General features: G+C 31.8%; 1 long non-coding RNA gene and 1 other non-coding gene across 3 annotated transcripts; one reads left to right on the top strand and one right to left on the bottom strand.

Moving 5' to 3' along the window:
• The first annotated feature begins 7,005 nt into the window (after positions 1-7,005).
• LOC108484795 (uncharacterized) lies at positions 7,006-7,497 on the top strand. Of its 2 annotated transcripts, none has more exons than XR_008284138.1 (3): positions 7,006-7,068; positions 7,160-7,178; positions 7,268-7,358. It is a non-coding gene; the product is annotated as an uncharacterized LOC108484795 (long non-coding RNA). The 2 variants fall into 2 exon arrangements; XR_008284139.1 differs by adding an exon at positions 7,435-7,497 and having other exon boundaries at positions 7,045-7,068; positions 7,160-7,351.
• A 3,284-nt stretch (positions 7,498-10,781) lies between these two features.
• LOC128294238 (small nucleolar RNA R71) lies at positions 10,782-10,888 on the bottom strand. The gene has a single exon (XR_008284552.1). It is a non-coding gene; the product is annotated as a small nucleolar RNA R71 (small nucleolar RNA).
• Between the last annotated feature and the right edge of the window lie 1,005 nt (positions 10,889-11,893).

The raw sequence follows: 11,893 nt of genomic DNA, 5'->3' as shown, positions 1-11,893 counted from the left end.
GGTTGCTTGACAATCGTGGGTCTACCGACGGCTTTTAAGCCGAATTGTGATTGGCAGCTTGCTGCAATAAAGGTAGTTCCTCAACGGGCTACCATTGATGTGTATCTGATGGGTGGGTCGATATTTATATCCCCACATGATGTGTATCAGGGGACGGAGATGATGTGTAACAGTTGGATTATTAGGGTGGGTTGCACTGCATTGCATTGCATGTATGATTTTATGGATTGATGAATGCTTATTACTCGTTAAGGGTTGTACGCACTAAGTTTTCAAAAACTCACCCCCTCTTTTATTTTTCTCAGGTGATGCTCAGTAGAAGGTTCGATGTTTGGAATGACTCGGAGGTGGCTAGCTAGCAAGACGACTTGGACTTGTTTTTTTTTTAAAAAAAGAGCATATAGTTTCTAGTTTATTAAGTAATTTCAGACTGGAATGTAATAAGGCCTTCCCTTTTATTATTATTTGGATTGTTATTTTTATGTGTTGTAATTATGAGAAGTTTAACATGGGTTTCCTAAATTATAGTTTGTTTTCTACGTTTCCGCAACTTAATTTTAAAATGATAGGTTTTCATAAATCATACGTTTTGAACAAGCTTTCGCGATTGAAAGAGAGTTTTTATAAGTTAATTAAGGTTCTCATTTTAACGAAGGATTCAATGAAAATAAGGTTTTCGCTAGAACACTTCAATGTGATGCGCCAGATTCGGCCATATCATCCGGGCTGGGTTTGGGGTGTTATATTAAGATTTCTACTTATTCATTCATAGTGCTTACTCCTTTAACTCATAAACACCATTTCCATGCCTTAGCATTAGCCTAGCCACTATAGTCTTCCCATTATAACATATCACATTAACTAACAAGTTATTTCTATCCTCTTAACCTCATACACATTATTTGTGAGTAATCATAATTTCAACATATAGTTCAACCACCTTTCACTTGTCTAAGCTCGTATCTTACTATATTCTCATAATATCTTTATTCGACAATTATGCCTGTCTTTCTTTTCCTCATATCCAAAGAGACACAATTTAAACAAATAAACCGTAAAATATTATCAATCAATTAGGCTCCTAAGCCTATCACATGATCATTATCAAATCTTATCATGCATCCATTCATCATAAATATAGATCATTTGTCACAAGGTTATCAATATTTCACAAGTATAACTTGTTCATGTACATTCTTACCAAGAATTCATCATATACCAAACTCACTTCACATGAGTTTTGTATACAAACTTGTACCATTCGAAATATGGTCACATACTTTCTCATTCTTAACATACACGTTGAAATACAATTCAAGCACATAATCATATTAGATCACATCTCAATTCGGCCCAACAGCCTAACACGTAATCATTATTTATATTTATCATATATCCAACAACACAAGTATGTGCACTATCCATCACAATAGGTAATAAACAATTATTTCCACAATAATCATGAATTTACAATTATAGGCTTATGTACATGCCTATTTACTCGTAGTAATTTCATTCTCATACTCATCTTTGATTTACTCGTTGAACCACATTGGAATACTAAAGATGCTCGGGGATCTCATACTCATAGTACCGTATCAATGCCATATCCCGGATATGGTCTTACATGAAATATCATATCGACGCCATGTCCCTGATATAATCTTATATGAAATCACATACCGATGCCATATCGTAGATATGGTCTTATTCGGAATCTCAGTAGCTCTAATATCATGACATTTGTATTTTACCCTTGAGGTTAAATCGGGATTTCTCATTTCTCGAAACTTCGTTAAAATCATCATTAATCAATTTCATAAAAAAATGTTTCAAAATATTCAATACATAACATAAGCTTGCATTATTTACGCATGAACTTACCTCGACACCAAAATGGCAAAAGGGACCCAACCGTTAATTTCTCATTTTTTCCCCGTTCTAGGTTTGAACCTCTTTTTCTTTGATTTATAATGTTACATTTAGTATATTTATTAGTAACATTAGTCAATGTGATCCAAAAAAACATACTATAAAAAAATTACATTTTTACCCCTAAACTTTGTCATATTTACACTTTTGCCCCTAGGCTTGTAAAATGATTTTTATTCAAATTCTTTGCACTTTAAGCCTAGCTGAATCATTTTCATAACTATAGTAGCCCATAAATTCAACTAAATCACACTTTTATGATAAATTTTTTAACTTTTACAAATTAGTCCTTTTTAGCATTTTCACGAAAACTACTTAGTAAAAGTCATTTAACACACAAAAAACATTCATATTCCTCCATTAAACATCAAAATACACACATGTAACACATGGATAAATTTTTAAACATCAACCCTAGCTCAAATAAATGGTAGAAATAGATAGATCTTGTTACGGGGATTGCAAAAACGTAAAAATCAATAAAAACGGAGCTAGAACGGACTTACAATCGAGCTTGGAAGCTTTAAAAACCATAGACATGGTTTCTCCATGCAATATTCGGCCAAGAGGTTGAATATGGACAAAAATTGGCTTTTAATTTTGTTTTTAATTCATTTTAATAACTAAATTACCAAAATGCCCTTAATGAAAAAATTTGGAAACATGCCTAACCATGTCCATTTTTGTCCACCAACTTAACCAATTTTCTAATTACCATATAAGGACCTCCAATTTAAAATTTCATAACAGTTGGACACCTCTAGCATGTAGAACTCAACTTTTACAGTTTTTATGATTTAGTCCTTTTGACTAAATTGAGTGCCCAAACGTCAAAATTTTCAAACGAAATTTTCAAGAAATCATTTCGTGAAATCATAGACCATAAAAATATAATAAAAAAGAATTTTGTAAGTTAGATATGTGGTCTCAAAACCACTATTCCAACTAGACTCTAAATCGGGATGTTACAAATGAAGCCTAAGATATCATGTAAACCTAATCATGGGTCGGAGTGGGTTGATTCCAATTTTAGGCTCGTTTTTATGCCCAAGACTAGCTCAAAAAGTGGGCCTCAAATTTTATCCAAGCTCGTTCTAGATAAAAAAAAAATATTAAACTTGAGCCTAGCCCGCTCATGTTAAATTTTTTTTATATAAAAACAAAATAAAAATATAATACATCAAATATACTAAAGATATTAAAATAAATTTTGCCCAACAAATTGAAAATATATTTAAAAAAGTATTTATACTTAATAACACTAATATATTTGCAACTTAGCAAGCAAATGTCTCTAAAATAATAGTAAAATTAATAATAAAACAAGAGTTATATGATATCCAAATAATAACAACAAAATATAGCAATATAATAGCAAAAAGGTAGAAAAATAGCAGCAAAACAACACAAACAACAATAGGAAAAAAAATTAGGCAGTTTGGGTTGGGCTAGGCCCAAAGCAAAAAAAATTGTAACGTCCTTAACTTGACCTAGAAGTTAGACCTGAATCCAGAAGATTACATCAGCCATCGAGATGGCCTAGTAGGGTTATCAGAGTTTTGAAAATATTTATTTTAAAACATTTGTTAGTTTTTCCAAGCTGATTTATCATTCCTCAATTTTAATTATGATTTAGCAACAAAAAAGTGATATTTATTATTTGTTTGTAACAAAAATCGAGGTTCATGCGTACTAATTAATAATCATAACATGATGTCCTCGGAAATTAAATTAAATTTCGTGCAAAATAAAAGCAAACCCAAAACCTAAGTCTCATGCCACAGTTCAAAAATAAATCCATAAAATCTCCGAATAACAAATTATCAAATAATAAATCTACAATATTTATATAGAAAAACAGATCCAAGTCAAGCCCCTTCGAATGCCATGTCCACATCCTAACCTGGTTGGTTATCTAAAAAGGTGGAAATTAAAAAGGGAGTAAGAAATGAAGCTCAGTATGAGTTCCATCACAAGAAAAACAGTGTAAACAGTCGATAAGTCATACTAAATAATAACACAAAATAATTGCAGATAACCAACAAATTAGAGTATCGATATTTTAGATCGACCATTAATAGTATCTCAGGATTCATAATAGCAATTTTCGAATATCGATATTTCAGTTCACTAAAAAAATTATAAATAAGTATAAATATGTCATCACGGAGAATCCAGCTTGTAACATATGTTTTATGAATACCATACAGTTTTGTTTTAACAGAAAATATTCTACCCCCTCCCCCCGCTACACACCACAATGGGAGTTCCCTTGAACTCCAACCAGCTACACATCAGATGGTGGTTTAACCACCACTATTTTTGCAAATAAAATCTATCACTGGGATATAGACACGCAACATTATTGCAAGTAAAAGTTATCAACGGGTTGTGGATGTACAACAAATTTGCAGTAAAAGGATAAACACTACCACTGGGCTGTGGGTATACAGCAAAATTTGCAGATAAACTGCCAATTCTTCCTCTGTACACATCATCCCACCCAATGCAATGCAATATGGTAATCTCAATATGCTTATAATATGCTTATAATATTTTAATATAGAAGAAAATAATATGCTTATAGCGTATCAACTCAGTAGCAAATAGTCATGCTTATTAAGCATTTGGCTTAGCAGTAATATAAGGCATGTTGTAGTTTCAATCCCAAATTTAGGTACAATAGTCATATGTAGTGTCCACAGGTCATGCAAATATTTATATAAATACTATAAAAATTTAATCAATCATGGATTCTAACATAAATGATATTATCAGGAACTAATCTAAACAAATCATAAAATTCTATGTCAAAACAGTAAAATTTGTAAAATAGGGGAAAATTTTGTAAAATTTGAAAAATAGAGGCAAAACTATATAATCTTAAAAATAGGGGAAAATTGTAAAATCTAGAAAATAGGTTCAAATTGGTAAAATTTGAAAAATAATGGCAAAAGGGTAAAATATGAAAATCGGGGTAAAATTGTAAATTCTAAAAAATGGGGGGAAAGTTTTAAATTCTAAGTTACAATAGACACACAACCATGTAATTGAACCATGTGGGAAGTCCTGGATCGTGTTGAGAGGGTGCACAGTCTTATGGATAGCCGTGTAACAGACTGCCATGTGAGAATTGAAAAACCTAGGGTTTCAGGGGAACACGGTCGTGTGAGGGGTTATGTGGTCCACAAGGGTGGCATAAACAGCAATGTGGCCCTATCCCAAGGCACAGTTAGCCCCAATTTTCTTGTAAAAGAACAGACACATGTCTTCAGGATCTCAAGCGACGTTGGTTACAGTCCAATCTAATCCAAGGTACCTAACCTGAGTCCTTCAAACGACATTTACGCAAGAATTAATAACGATTTTAAAGATTTATCAAGGTTAAATTATATGAACGAAAGATTTATCAAGAATCAAGAAAGATCATTTGATCTATCACAATATTATCGTTAGATAGAAGTTATATAATGGTTCGAGATCTAAACATCGGGATTAAGGCGTACTTACTGATTCTTGGCTAGGATTTGGAATGTAAAATTTCATGTAAAAGAGAGGAAAAAAGAGAATAAATAGGGACGTGAAAGAAATTCTATTTGATTTTGAATAGAAAACATAGCCTAGTTTAATTAGGAGAAGTTGGATTAAAAATCTAGGGTTTGGGAACCCTAGGGTGTCAGTAATTTTCCCAATGTTTTGGGCCTAAAATTTAAAGAAAAATTTAGAATAAAAATAAAAGGGATGGTTTGAGGTTAGGGTGGTTCAAACCTAGCTATGCAAGGGAAAGAGAGTAAATGCTTATCCATTGGGTTGTTGCCCACACTTTAAGTTTTTAACCCAAATAATATTTATTTTAGTATGATTTTCATCATTGTTTGCTGAAAATTAAAACCAAAGAAATGGAATTGGAATAGATAGAACCTAGGACCTTTAAGGAGTGTACTAACAACTTAGCTATCAAACCTATTCAATTATTTGACTATTTATTTCCTCTAACCCCATTATATTTTGACATGTTACAAATTCTTACCTGAGGAACAACCCTTCTAGAAAACGAACCTTTTTTTTTTTGTCCAAGCCCAGTTTTTGGGCCTACATTTTGCCCAAACCCTCACACTTTTCGAGTAGGCGTTCAGACCTGGACTGATGATCTGACCCATGATCAGGTCTATTATCATGTGAGGAACTGCGAATTTATGCCTTCTAATGGCACTAAAATTTGAAACCAATGATTTAACCTTGTTTATAATATACATTTTAATTTTATAAAATATTTAATTTAATTTTATAAAAATTAATATAATATAAAATATTATGTAAAATTGACGAAATTAAAATAAAAAAGGACTAAATCCACATTTTATGCATAGTACATAAACTAATAACATGATTTAACGAAAAACAAAAGCACTTTATATGGTCCCATCCCCATATGGCATCTGCAATTTTAGTCTTCTCTAAATGGAAAGTACAATACAACAAAGAACATAAGGCAAGAAAAGAGAAAAAAAAAACTGAATTCTTTTCTCTACTTTTGGCAATACCTGGGTTCATGATTCAACAAAAATGCTCAACAAATGTGAAAATCTTGTGACATTTAATTAGTTTAAATCACCATAAATTCTTACCATAAATGGTTACAATCCTTATTTACATTTATAAACACCATTATTTTTTACTCTAAAATCCATAAAAGAATTTTAAGAAACAAAGGGAAAAAAATGGGGAGAAGAAAATTAAAAATCCAAAGATTAGAAGACATGAAAGCAAGACAAGCAAAATATTCAAAGCGAAAAAAAGGGATTCTTAAGAAAGCAAAAGAGCTTTCTATATTGTGTGATGTTGAAGTTGTTCTTTTACTCTCTTCACCCTCTGGTAAAAGAACTCTTTTTGTTGGTCAAGATCCCAAGTAAATCAGTTCATTCCTTTTTCTTTTTTTTCTTTTTGTTATCACTATTAGTATTTTTTATTTTATTTTACAATTAAAACTCCAATTTCTTATTTCTTATTTATGTTCGATTTCACTTTTTTTAAAATAATTTAAATTTTATTTTTTGAAAATATTGGTCACAACAGTTGCTTATATAATATTCTTCAGAAAGTCTCGAATATGCCATTCGTAGAGCGCGAGGAAAGGTAAATAATGTTAATAACATAGTTTTTCCTTTTTTTAAAAAAAATAATTCAATAGCTAAAAATTCTTTTTTCTTTTTTTCTTTTCCTCTAGGAGGTCATATACAATGGAGGTACGTCTCGGTACCTAGTCCTGATTTAGGAATTTTTTTATTTTACAATTTCACTTCTTTAACAATTAAAATTAATAATTTTATTGAAGATGTTGAAGAAATTTTATGTAAATTGGGAGTCAGAGTTTGATCCATTAAGCCCGCCCCGTAACAAAAATGTTGATATCCTCAAGGTAAATGGGTTCCTAAAGTTGAGAGCAATAAAAAAAAAAAATTCTATTTTTTATTAGTTTTTAAATCCTTTTTTTTTCTCTAGTTATATGAAGATCAATTGCAAGAGCTGAAGGACAAACTTACTAAGAAGAGCAAGATACTGAGGTTTGAAATATTCTAGTATTTTAAGATTTTTATTATGTGCACAAATGTCACTTGTCCATATTAAACACATATCACCAAATGAATGTTGGTATAATAAGTGATCAAATATTCTAATAATGAATTTTGTGATATTCCAATGATAGGGATTGGAAAAATCCAGAAAATGTTAAGGACCTAAACCAAATAAAGTTTATGGAGGATCATCTCATTGCATCTCTTAATGGACTCCGAAACAGGAAGGTACCTTCTTTCTTTTTAATTTATATATATTATGATAATAAAGTTTAAAATTTTGGGTCCGGAAAAAAAAGGTTTAATGCATTAATGTATTGAGCATGAAAGTAAATAGATTGTTTTGTTTTGTTTTGTATTGTTTTTCACAGAACCAATTAGCAATGGAACAACAAAGCAGACAAAGATATTTAGAGGTTGGTCTTTAAATAAGCATGAAATAATTTACCCATTTTTCAACTATATGTATAAAATCTAATATACGGGGTTTTATTTATTATACAGGGGACTAAGAACTTGGAAATTTAATCTATGATTTCCTTTCAAAACTTGTGATTTTTTATTAATGCAATGTTTTAAAATTATGATAAATGAACCCTAAAGAAAATTATTTTCTTTAGCAAATATGTATCACCTAAACCTATTCTTGGAGAATATGTCTTTGAAGGGGCTTTTTAATTTCCTGTCTCATCTTTTATTTAATAGGCTCCTTTCGCTTTGTTATTATGGTGAGAAATAAATGAGTGTTTTTTTTTTATACAATAAATGAAAATTTTAAGTGTTTTTTTTTTTTTTACAATGAATGAAAATTTTAACATTATGTCCAAGTTCTTTTATCTTTTTGGTGGAACCAATAAATCTTTTACAGAATGTAAATAACTTTTTCAATGTTTATGGCAGTCCTTCTCAATAATGTCATATTTAGGATAGGAATATGAGTTCTTTTTTCAAAAGTGTAATGTATTTTAACATTGCATCTAACACTTGTTGCTATATAAAAGTTTTAAAATTTATATAAAATTAAGAATACTATTTGATTGTGAAGGTGTTTTTTAACTGTGGTTCTGAACCCGCCATGTATTTTTTTTAGCGTCAATTAAAAATATATTACAATTTTTAAAATTAAATTAAAAGATTTCACCGTCATTGTTCTTAACAATTACTACTGAAACTAATATATTTAAATGATAAATTTCTCCTATCAAACTATTATAGCACAAATTAAGAACTCGATCAATTCAAATTATTAATTAACTAACAAAACTAAAGTCCACACATAGCAGCAACTCAAGGTAGGACTTTGATAAACCATAAATGTAACATATTTTAATCCCATTTTTAATGCGTTTATGGATGATTAATGATATAAATTAGTGAATTTGATGCTCTTAATCCCTTAAATTCATGTTTCTATACTTAAGAGAGCATTTGGGAGCAAAAAGAGTGAAAAAGGGGCCAAAATTGGAGTTTTCAGGATCCACAAGGGCAGCCACACGCCCATGTGTTCTACATGGGTAGGCCACACGCCTATGTGCCAGCTCGTGTCGATATCGCTCCCTATTTCCTAAACACGCGGAAAAAACCAATTTTAGGGTTTCTGAGCATTCAAAAGTCTATAAGTACATACTAGAAGAAGACCTAAAGGGATACATGAAGTAGAAAGCAGAGATTACTCGAAGAACGCCAACGGATTCAAGTTGGAAGTAGGATTTCTTTCAAGACTGAAGATCTCCCTTCAATTTCTCTTGAAGTTTTGGGGTTTCTTTATGTTTTGTTGCTTTCCTATTTTTGAAATGTTTTTCCCCAAAATTATGAACTAAATTCCCTAGATACCTAGAAAAGATGAAACCTATGACGAATCTTATTATTTAATTTTCTGAATTACATGATAAATACTTGTTCTTGTTCTTAATTATGTGTTATTAATTCTTGCCGTAATATTTTGACGATATTAATTCAAGTTTGATGTGCTTATTCAGTGGAGCAAAAGTCCCTATTTAAGAGTAGATCTAGCATAATTAAGTGGAGTTGATTGCAATCCTAGAAATAGGACGACATAAATCTGTTGGATTAGAGTCAAATCTAATAAGGGAATCCATAGATCGAGTTAATGCAACAATAGGGGTTTTAATTAGGAAGAGATTTCAATTAATCAAACTAGAGTTAGTTGTTCTTAGTCTCAAAAGAGATATTACCATAACTTAGGGATTCCTACAAATCAACACAAGTGAATAAATCGTTTAATTCAGAGTTAGAATAATAAGTGAAGTCTAGGTAGATTCTTCCTTGGGTGTTGTCCTTATTATTGGTTTATTCGATTATTTCCTTCACTCTCTGTCGCGTTCATTAGTTAATTAGTTTAGTTAATTTTAGATTAAAACAAAACCCTCTTAATTTAGGCTAAATAATAGAAAGATAGTTGATACTAGTACTTTTAGTCCTTGTGGATACGATATTCTGGACTCACCATAGCTATACTACCATTCGATAGAAGTGCTTGCCTTTGTCGTGATCGTAGTCTAGTTTAGTGAACCATAAAACGATCATCAAGTTTTTAGCACCGCTGGGGATTAAGATATTAGGAATGCTTGATTTTTATTAATTTAGCCATTTTTATTTTATTTCATTTTATTTTAAAATTTTTTTTTTTTACTAACTTTTCTTTTGTTTGCTCCAGGCAGGTTCTTGTAGTTTATGACTAGAAAAAAATCGTCAAGATCTCTACTATTTTATATTGAAATTGAAAGCACAGCTCACAGAAATTGTAGAGAAATAAGGCAGAGTCTATAGTATATAGAGGAAGGGCAAGAGGATGATACTAATATTACCGAGGAGATGGCTGAAAATTAGAATAATCTGCTACCTTCTGTGGTTGCCGCAATTCCTGTAAATCAGAATTCTGCTCCTCGTACTATGTACGATTATGCTAAGCCCACTTTCATTGGGGCTGAATCGAGTATTGCTAGACTTGCCATTGCTGCATATAATTTTGAACTAAAACCTAACACTATTCAAATGATTCAACAGTTTGTTCAGTTTGATGTTTTGTAGGATGAAGACCCAAATACTCATTTGGCCAATTTCTTAGAGTTTTGTGATACTTTCAAGATAAATGGCATTTCTGATGACGCCATTCGCTTACGATTATTCCATTTCTCGTTGAGAAATAAGGCTAAGCAGTGGTTGAACTCCTTGCCAGAAGAGTCCATCACTACTTGGGATCAAATGACCAAGAAGCTTTTATTAAAATATTTCCCACCAGCTAAGACAACTAAGTTGAGGAACGATATCTCCTCTTTCCTGCAAATGGATTTAGAGACTTTATATGATGCATGGGAGATGTATAAGGACTTATTGAGAAGGTTCCCTCACCATGGGTTACATCTATGGTTATAGGTTCAGACTTTTCATAATAGTTTGAACCCCTGAACTAGGTAGATGATCGATGCAGCCGCCGGTGGTACCATAAATAATAAAACACCTGAGGAGGCTTATGAGTTCATAGAGGAGATGTCATTGAATAACTATCGGTGGCAAGTCATAAGGACAAAGCCTAATAAAGCAGCCAGTGTTTTCAACCTCGATGCAGTCATCATGTTATCAAACCAGGTAGAGCTCTTAAATAAAAAGATTGATGGTTTATGTGTTTCTACGCAGGTACATCTAGTAATGCAGTACGATGTGAATGGAAGAGGAATGAACAACATAGAATATCCATCCTACAACCCTAGCACAGAGAATGAACAAATCCACTATATGGGTAATAATTCTAGACCTCAGAATAATCCATATAGTAACACTTATAATGCAGGTTGGAGGAACCATCCCAATTTCTCGTGGGGTGGTCAAGGACATCAAAAACTGCAACCCCCTCCAAGTTTCCAACAACCACCTTACCAGCAGGAAAAGAAGCCGAACCTTGAGGAGATGCAAATGAAATTCATCTAGGTGTTAGAAACTCGCTTCCAAAAACACAGAAACTGCACTAAAAAATCAACAAGCGTCGATTCAAGAGCTCGAAAATCAAAGTGGTCAACTTACCAAGATGATTTCAGAACGACCACAAGGTAGCTTACTGAGTAATACCAAAACTAACCCAAGGAAGCAACTTCATGTGATTACTGTTCGAGATGAAGAAGGGTTAGCTTAAGATGAACCAAAACTGAGACAAGAAGATGTGGTAGGTAAAGGTAAGGTTGAGGTAAGCCACAACGAGTAAAAACCGATCATTAAGGAATATAAACCTCATGTGCCATATCCAAATGTGACAAGAAAAGACCATACAAATAAACAATTCGGTAAATTCCTTAAACTGTTGAAAAAATTACATATTAACTTACCGTTTATTGAAGCTCTTTCGCAGATGCCAAATTCCGTTAAATTTT

The sequence above is a fragment of the Gossypium arboreum genome, chromosome 6 (genome assembly GCF_025698485.1).
Source record: "Gossypium arboreum isolate Shixiya-1 chromosome 6, ASM2569848v2, whole genome shotgun sequence".
In the NCBI taxonomy this organism is placed as follows: Eukaryota; Viridiplantae; Streptophyta; class Magnoliopsida; order Malvales; family Malvaceae; genus Gossypium; species Gossypium arboreum.
Note: the sequence above shows the minus strand (reverse complement) of the source record. Positions and strands in the feature narration are given on the sequence as shown.